At 36.1% G+C, this 9,038-nt stretch overlaps 1 long non-coding RNA gene across 1 annotated transcript; it reads left to right on the top strand.

Annotated features, from left to right (window-relative positions):
- The first annotated feature begins 621 nt into the window (after positions 1 to 621).
- Positions 622 to 1,792, top strand: LOC122497138. The gene is made up of 2 exons (XR_006301035.1): positions 622 to 1,018; positions 1,260 to 1,792. It is a non-coding gene; the product is annotated as an uncharacterized LOC122497138 (long non-coding RNA).
- Positions 1,793 to 9,038: the final 7,246 nt, after the last annotated feature.

Here is a 9,038-nt window from a genome sequence, read left to right as displayed (position 1 = left end):
CTCATGTGGAATTTAAAGGGACCCTGAATATTAAAAAAATAATAATAATCTTAACAAAGAACAACAAAGAGGGCTTATGGTTCTTGATTTTAAAACTTGCTACACAAAGCTACAAGAATCAAGAGTGCACCCCTGGCATAAGGACAGATATATAGTCTAATAGATTGGAAGTCTAGTTAGTAAATCCTCACATCTATAGTCAACTGTTTTCAATGGGGAAAGAACAATCTCTTCAACAAATGGTGTTAGAAAACTGAAATACCATATTCAAAAGAATGAATTTTGAACCTTACTTTACTCAAAATAGATCAAACCTAAATCTAAGAGTTAAACTATAAAACTCCTAGAAGAAATCATAAGACCTTGAATTTGGCAATGTTCTCCTAAATATAACACCAAAAGCACAGCCAAAGAAAGTAAAAAATAGGTAACTCAGACTACTAAAATTAAAAATTTAAGAATTTTTTTACATCATAGGACACTAGCAAGAGAGTGAAAAGACAACACAGAATGGGAGAAAATATGTACAAATATTATGTTTGTTAATGGCTTAATATCCAGAATATATAAAGAATTCATAACCACAAAAAGACAACCCAACCCAGTTTTAAAAAAAAATGGGCAAGGGACTTAAGTAGACATTTCTCCAAAGAAGATACTCAAGTGACCAATATGCACACCCAAAGATACCATCATTAGGGAGATGCAAATCAAACAATGGGATGACATTTTATACCTATGAAGATGGCTACACTTTGACAAAAATGGAAAACAGCACACGTTGGTGATGACATGGATGAATTGGAACTACACCAAGCAGTGCTGGCAGGAATGTAAAGTGGTACCGCCATTGTGGAATGTGGAAAATAGCTTGGTGATACCTCAAAAAGTTAAATATATGATTACCATTTGACTCAGAAATTACACTTTCAGGTTATATTCTCCAAAGGATTGAGAACAGGGACTCAGATACTTGTACATAAGTGCTCATAGCAGCATTATTCACAGTAGCTAAAAGGTGGAAACAACTCGGGGCGCCTGGGTGGCGCAGTCGGTTAAGCGTCCGACTTCAGCCAGGTCACGATCTCGCGGTCCGTGAGTTCGAGCGCCGCGTCGGGCTCTGGGCTGATGGCTCAGAGCCTGGAGCCTGTTTCTGATTCTGTGCCTCCCTCTCTCTCTGCCCCTCCCCCGTTCATGCTCTGTCTCTCTCTGTCCCAAAAATAAATAAACGTTGAAAAAAAAAAGAAAAAAAAAAAAAGGTGGAAACAACTCAAGTATCCATCATCAAGTGAATGGATTAACACAATGTGTTATACACTGAAATATTATTCAGCCATAAAAAAGTATGAAGTTTGGAAACATGTTACAAATGGATGCATCTTGAAAGCATTACCCTGCAAGTTAAATAAGCTACACACAAAAGCATAGATATTTATAAGAAATATCTAAAATATACAAATTCATAAAAAATATCTAAAATATACAAGTTCATAGATAGAAACTGATTAGAGGTTACCAAGGGCTGGAGGTAGGGAAGAAAATGGTTATTGCTTAATAGGTTCAGAGTTTCTGTTTGGGGTGATGAAATATTTTGGAAATGGATAATGGTGCTGGTTACAGAGATTTGTGAATGCCACTCACTTGTACACTTAAATATAAGTCTATGTTGAATTTTACTACATGATTCTTTTGTATATTTGAGATGATCACATGGATTTTTTGCCTTCTTCTGTTAAAAGTGATGAGTTAATGTCTAAATATTCTGATATTAAACCAGATTTTTATTCCTTAATCTTTTCTTGGTAGTGACACACCATTTTTAATTCATGCTAGATTTGAACTTGCCAGTAATTTATCTAGGATTTTTGCCAGTATGTTTATAAATAATATTGGCCTGTAATTTCCTTTTCTTGTCAGATTTTGGTATCAAGTATACTAGCCTTATAAAATCCACTAAACAGTTCTCTCTGTTATCTATCCTCTTGGCTAATTTTGCATAAAATAAGGATTATTTTCTGACCTTGATACAAACTCACTTAAAAAACTGTCTATGCCTGCCGCCTTTTGGGGGTATGGATTGTGCAAAATTTTTAATTAACGATTTAGTTATTTTAATACTATTTATCCAGATTTTCAAGAGTCAATTTTGATAATTTTTCTAGAATACTGTCCAGATTCCATGTTTTAAATAAATTAACAATGATTCATTTAAAAAGATTTTTAAAATCTCTGCCATATTTGTAGTTACATTTTCATTTTCATTCTTAATATTATTCATTTGTACTTTTTCTTCATCAGTCTTGCCAGAAGTTTGTCTATTTTACTGATTTTTTCAGATTCAGCTTTAATTTTGTTGATCATTTCCATTTCATAAATTTCTTTTATTAATCTTTTCCTTTTGTGTACTGTGAGAGTACTTTATTTTTCTAGTTTTTTGAGTTAAATGTTTCTTTTTTCTGGTCTTTGTTTTCTCATAAATGCTTTAAGCTACACTTTTGTGTAATTCTTCAGGTGCATTCTACAAGTATCTTACTCTATGTACAAGCTAACAAATTAGCCTGCCACATTTTCATGGATGCTAGTAAAGAATTTGAGACTCAATATTCACATATTTGGCCAGTGCCTCAAGCCCCAATTCCCACAGTGATGTTAAGAGGGCCAAATGATACTTCCATCTACAGAGGTTATATTATAGTAGAGGGATACTGGGCTCAGGGAACCCAAATGTTTTGGAATGGGCAGTTTTCCTCCACAGGGATGCAGTATCTCTTATAAGACTGTTTACTATCAAACAGCTTTGAGAAGATAGTCCAAAACAAAGGGTAGTCAGTGCCTCACTCACAGTGTATGCAAAAACATGAAAGAACCAGAAAGAGTTGTTTTCTAACAATCTATAAATCTACATTGGGGAAACTTATCTGAACAATATTGAGCCTTCTAACCCAGGAGCATGGTGTACTTTTCCTTATATACACATCTTTCATTTTGCAGTTGTAGTTTTCAATGTAAAAGTCTTGCATGTCTTTCAATTAAATTTCCTCTGAGCAATTTTACTTTTTTTGCTATTGTAAATGTTATTTTAAAATTTCATTCTAAACTTGTTTATTGCTAATATTTAGAAATACAACTGATTTTTATACATTGTTATTGTGATCTTGCTAAATTAATTTATTCTGGTACTTTATAGATTCTTTTGGATTTTTCATGTACACAATCATGCCATCCAGGAATAAAGACAATTTTACTTCTTACTTTCAAATATTTTTCTCCCCTCATTGAACTGGTTAGGGTCTTCAGTATAATGTTGAGTGGATGTGGTTAGAGTGAGAACATCATTGATTTGTTCCTGACCTTTAGGAGAAAGTACAAAATATTTTACCATTATGTATCATTTTAGCTGTAGCTTTTAATAAATGCCCTTTATCGTATCTAGTTTATTGAGAATTTTTATCAAAAAAGGCTGTTGAATTTTATCAAAAGCTTTTTCTGATCTACTGACAGTTAAGTTTTTCCTCTTTATTCTGTTAATGCACCGAAATACTTGGACTTATTTCTTTTACTTGTTTTAAGTTTTATTTATTTTGAGAGAGAGAGAGAGCAAAATTGTTGGCAGAGGAGGGACAGAGAGAGAGAATCCCAAGCAGGCTCCATCTGTCAGAACAGGGTTCAAACTCACAAACTGTGAGATCAGGACCTGAGCTGAAATCAAGTCTGACATTTACCCAATTGAGCCACCCAGGCACCCCTTGGACTGATTTTCAAACATTAAACTAATCTTGCATTCTTGGAATAAATCATGGTCATATTGTCCTTTATATATATCTATATGTAACACACACATAGATTAGATATAATTAATATATGTTAGATTAATTATATAACTAGCACCTTATAAGATATAATAAAAATATTATAAGAGACAAAGAAGGACATTACATATTGATAAAGGGGTCAGTCCAACAAGAGGATATACATTGGTAAATGTTTATCCACTCAACACAAAAGCAGCTAAATATATAAAGCAAATATTAACAGACCTAAAGGGAGAAATAGATGGCAATACAATTGTAGAAGGGGACCTCAATACCCAAGTTACACCAATAGATAGACCCATATTAGACAAGATGTACTTAACAGACATATACCAGAAACTTTCCATCTAAAAGCAACAGAATATACATTCTTCTCCGTGTACATGGAATATTCTCTAGAATAGATTATATGTCAGGCCACAAGTCTTAATAAATTTAAGGTAACTGAAATCATAAGCTGCTTTTCCAGTGACAATGCTATGAAACTAGAAATCAATTGCAAGAAAAAACCTAGAAAATTCACAAATATTTGGAGATTAAGCAACATGCTATGAACAAACAGTGGGTCAAAGAAGTAATCAAAGAGAAATCAAGAATTACCTTGGGACAAATGAAAATGGAAATAAAGCATACCAGAACTTGTGGGATGCAGCAACAGCAGTTCTTTTTATTAAAAAAAAATTTTTTTTAACACTTATTCATTCCTGAGAGAGACAGAGTGCACACGGGGGAGAAGCAGAGAGAGAGGGAGGCACAGAATCCGAAGCAGGCTCCAGGCTCTGAGCTGTCAGCACCGAGCCCAAGGTGGGGCTCAAACTCACGAACTGCGAGATCATGACCTGAGCCAAAGTCGGGTGCTTAACCGACTGAGTCACCAAAGTGCCCCAGCAATAGCAGTTCTAAGAGGGAAATTCCTAGCAAGAAATGCCTACATCAAGAAACAAGAAAAATCTCAACCTGACATGGCACCTTAAGGAACTAGAAAAAGAACAACAAATAAAGCCCAAAGTTAGCAGAAGGAAGGAAATAACAAAGATGAGTGAAACTCAATGAAATAGAGACTGAAAAGACAATAGAACAAAATCAATGAAACTGAAAGCTGGTTCTTTCAAAAGACAAGCAAAATTGGTAAACCTTTAGCTAGACTCATCAAGTAAAAAGAGAAGACTCAAATAAAAATCCAAAATGAAAGAGAAAATGTTACAACGGATACTATAGAAATACAGAGGATCATAAGAGAATGCTATGAACAACTATTCACCAACAAATTTTACAACCTAGAAGAAATGGATAAATTCCTAGAAACATACAACCTACCAAGACTGAGTCATGAAGAAACAGGAAGAAATCCAAACAGACTGAATATTAGTAAGGAGATTGCATTAGTAATCAAAAACCTCCCCCCCCCCAAAAAGTCTAGGACCAGATGACTTCCCTGATAAATTCTACCAAATATTCAAATTAGAATTAATAACTATCCTTTCCAAACTCTCCCAAAAAATAGAAGAGGGAACACTTCCAAATTCATTTCACAAGGCCAGCATTACAGTGATGTCAACAACAGACAAGTCACCACAAAAAAATTATAAGCCAATATCCCCGATGAACACAGATGCAAAAATCTGAATAAAATATTAGCAAACTGAATTCAACAATACATTCAAAGAATCATACACCATAACCAAATGGATTTATCCTGAGTACAAGGATGGTTCAGCCTCTGCAGATCAATGTGATATACCACATTAACAAAATGAAGCTTAAAAATCATATGATCGGGGCGCCTGGGTGGCTCAGTCAGTTAAGCGGCCGACTTCGGCTCAGGTCATGATCTCACGGTCCGTGAGTTCGAGCCCTGCGTCGGGCTCTGTGCTGACAGCTTGGAGCCTGGAGCCTGTATCAGATTCTGTGTCTCCCTCTCTCTGACCCTCCCCCGTTCAAGCTCTGTCTCTCTGTCTCAAAAATAAATAAATGTTAAAAAAAATTAAAAAAAAAATCATATGATCATGGGGTGCCTGGGTGGTTCAGTTAGTTAAGATCTGACTTTTGATTCCAGCTCAGGTCATGATCTCATGGTTTGTGGGATCGAGCCCTGAATCAGGCTCTGTGCTGTCAGCAGAGAGATTCTCTGTCTCCCACCCTCTCTGCCCCTCCCCCACTCTCTCTCTCTTAAACTTAAAAACATATGATGTCAATAGATGCAGGAAAAGCATGTGACAACATTCAACATCTATTTATGATAAAAACTCTCAACAAAGTGTATAGGGGGAATGTACCTCAACACAATAAAAGCCATATATGACAAGCCAATAGCTAAAATAAAATAAAATAAACTAGAAATATAAAATATGAAACCTGAATAGTCCTAGATCTGTTAAAGAAATTGAATCCATAGAAGTCTCTCTAGCCTATATTTTCACTAATGAAGGGCATCTATATAAATATTCAAGAAAGAAATATTAGTAGAGCTGATCTTTGCACAACACAGAGGTTAAGGGCACTGGCCTCCTATGAAGTAAAAAATCTGCATAAAACTTTTTACTCCCCCAAAACTTAATAGCTCACTGTTGACTGGAAGCCTTACAATAATGTAAAAAGTCGATTAACATATTTTGTATATGTCTTATATAATATATTCTTACAGTAAAGTAAGCCAGAGAAATGAAAATGTTCGTAGGAAAAATCATAAGGGAAAATACACCAGCAGTTCTGTACTGTATTTATCAATACCTTAAATTTACGTCGTCTGTTTACAAGATGAATCACTTGTCAGCACCTACGTCAGTATTGTCTTATGTGACATCACTGTAGACATAACTCTAACTCTAGACATAAAAGATGGAAAGAATGTAAGAAAGAAATTCATATATATTTACAAGTATAATGATGTATGCACTGATAATGAAGCAGCAGCAACAGGATTGCTTTATGGTAGCCTAGTGCAATTGATCCAAATGCTTCACAGTAACCTAGCCTATGCACTAATGAATGAATCTCTATACAATTTTTATGACCTAGAGTTAGTCATATTTACAGTACTGGAAATGTTACATTAAAAAAACCCACTTACCTGTGATGATGGGCTGATATGCAGTTTCTCAAATTATGAGAGGCATACTGTACAGTAAGAAAAAACTGTTTTCTGTTTGAAAGCAGAAAACAGTAAGAAAAGTAACCCTTATTAATTTTATGTTAAAGATCACTCACCTTATAGCTATTCTTATTTGCCATTCTTGCCATGCAATTATATTTTCAAATATAGACACATACGTACACAACAGATCAGCTTATTAACTGTATGGCATGATTACTTACTATTGATAAAGTGGATCATCATAAATGTCTTCCTTTTCATCTTCATGTTGAGTTGTCTGAGGAAGAGGAGGGAGAGGAGGAGATGGTCTTGCTGTCTCAGGGATGGAGGTGGAGGTGGAAGGGGAGGCAGGAGAGGCCTCCTGCCTCAGTGTAACTTTATGGAAATACATCATAATGTCTGACTTGTCTTTTTATGTCTCTAAAGATGTTTCTATATGATACCAATCCCTCTTCCCCCATTTGCTTTAGATCCAGTGCCTGTATCATAGAAGGGTCCATGTTACTTCTTTTATGAAAAGAAGTCAAAAGCAGTCTTGAATGATCGGGAACCCTTCTGCCAGATTGTCTAAGGGCAATTTGTCTTCTGGCACTGCTTTGACTGCATCTTCTTCCTCATTGTCAGGCACCGTTAATTCCTATCAAGTCTTAATTTCTCTGATGCGGTGTCTGTTAGCTCTTGGATTTCTCCGATATCCATACCCTAACACTCTTCAGCCCCCACCCTTTTGCCATATTCACAATCTCTTTCATGATTTCCTTGATTGGCTGTCATAAATCCTATTAAGTCATGCACAGTATCTGAACAGTTTTCTCCAGCAAGAATTTATTATTTTGAGCTTGGTAGCTTTCACAGCTTTTTTCTGTAACAATGGAGGGATCTTCAACAGTTTAACCCTTCATCAGGGCTCTCTTCCATAGCGTTTACAATCCTTTCCATAGAGTACCAGGTGTAATGAGCCGTAAAGGTTTTTATGACACCCCAGATCTAGAGACCTTGTGTTTGGGGGGCATGTAGACACTCCAGTGTCTTCAATGTTACACTCATGGAGTTCTGAGTGGCAAGGGGTATTTGTCCAATTTCAAAAGAACTTCAAAACACAGTCCCTTGCTGGCAAAGTACTTCCTGACTTCGGGGGCATCAATGTAACCAACCCAGAAAAAGGTTCTCATTGTCCAGGGCTTCTTTGTGAGACCAAAAGTCTGGCGGTTGGTGTTTATCTTTTCCCTTCACCTTCCAGCTTGGAGGTTAGCAGCTTCAAAGATAAGGGCTGTCCTGATCAGAAACCCGACTGCATTTGCACTTAACAGTAAAGTTAGCCGATCTATCCCCTTCCCACCTTAAATCCTGGTACTTGCTTCTCTTCCTAATAAATGTCCTTTGAGACTTTTCCAGAATAGTGCTCTTTCATCTGCTCAGGCAGATATCCTTTCTCCTCAATGATTTTCTTAATGGCTTCTGGGAACTCGTCTACTGCTTTTGGGTCAGTAGAAACGGCTTCTCTTGTTATCTTGTTATTTTTTAAGCCAAACCTTTCTAAAATTAAACTATCCTTTGCTGGCGTTACATTCTCCAGTTTTAGATTTTTTGCCTTTTAAGTTGTCGAATGATATTAGTCTATAGATAATGCCTTTCTAATAGCAATCCTGCACCCACATAAATGCTGCATTTTCAAGAAGATAAAATATTTCACAAAAAAAATGTTTTGCACCTTCTGGTGTACCACGACCATGACTTCATGAATTTCCTTTTCAACAACAGTCCTTACACTTGGGTTCGTTTGTCTTGAAATGGTAGGCATCAGCAGCAGATCTCCATCAATGGTACTCACCAAGCAATTCAACTTTTCCTTATGCCATGAGTTTTCTCTGCTTCTTAGAACCTCCAGCACCATTAGTGGTACTTCATGTGGGCCCCCTGTTGTAGTGTATATGGTACTGCACTAAACACAAAAATACATGGCAACTGAAAGAGAGCAGTTTGCAATACAATATGCAATTTACTGAAGATGTGAACTGCTCATGCAGAGAGGACTAGTGTCACATGGTGTTTTACGTGAGCTCACTTCAGCAGCAGGAGGTGGTTATGAAATTATTATGGTACAATATGTACAACTGATTTTATGCAGTTAC

The sequence above is a fragment of the Prionailurus bengalensis genome, chromosome A3, assembly GCF_016509475.1.
Source record: "Prionailurus bengalensis isolate Pbe53 chromosome A3, Fcat_Pben_1.1_paternal_pri, whole genome shotgun sequence".
Taxonomy (NCBI): domain Eukaryota; kingdom Metazoa; phylum Chordata; class Mammalia; order Carnivora; family Felidae; genus Prionailurus; species Prionailurus bengalensis.
This window is presented reverse-complemented; position numbering and strand designations above follow the sequence as displayed.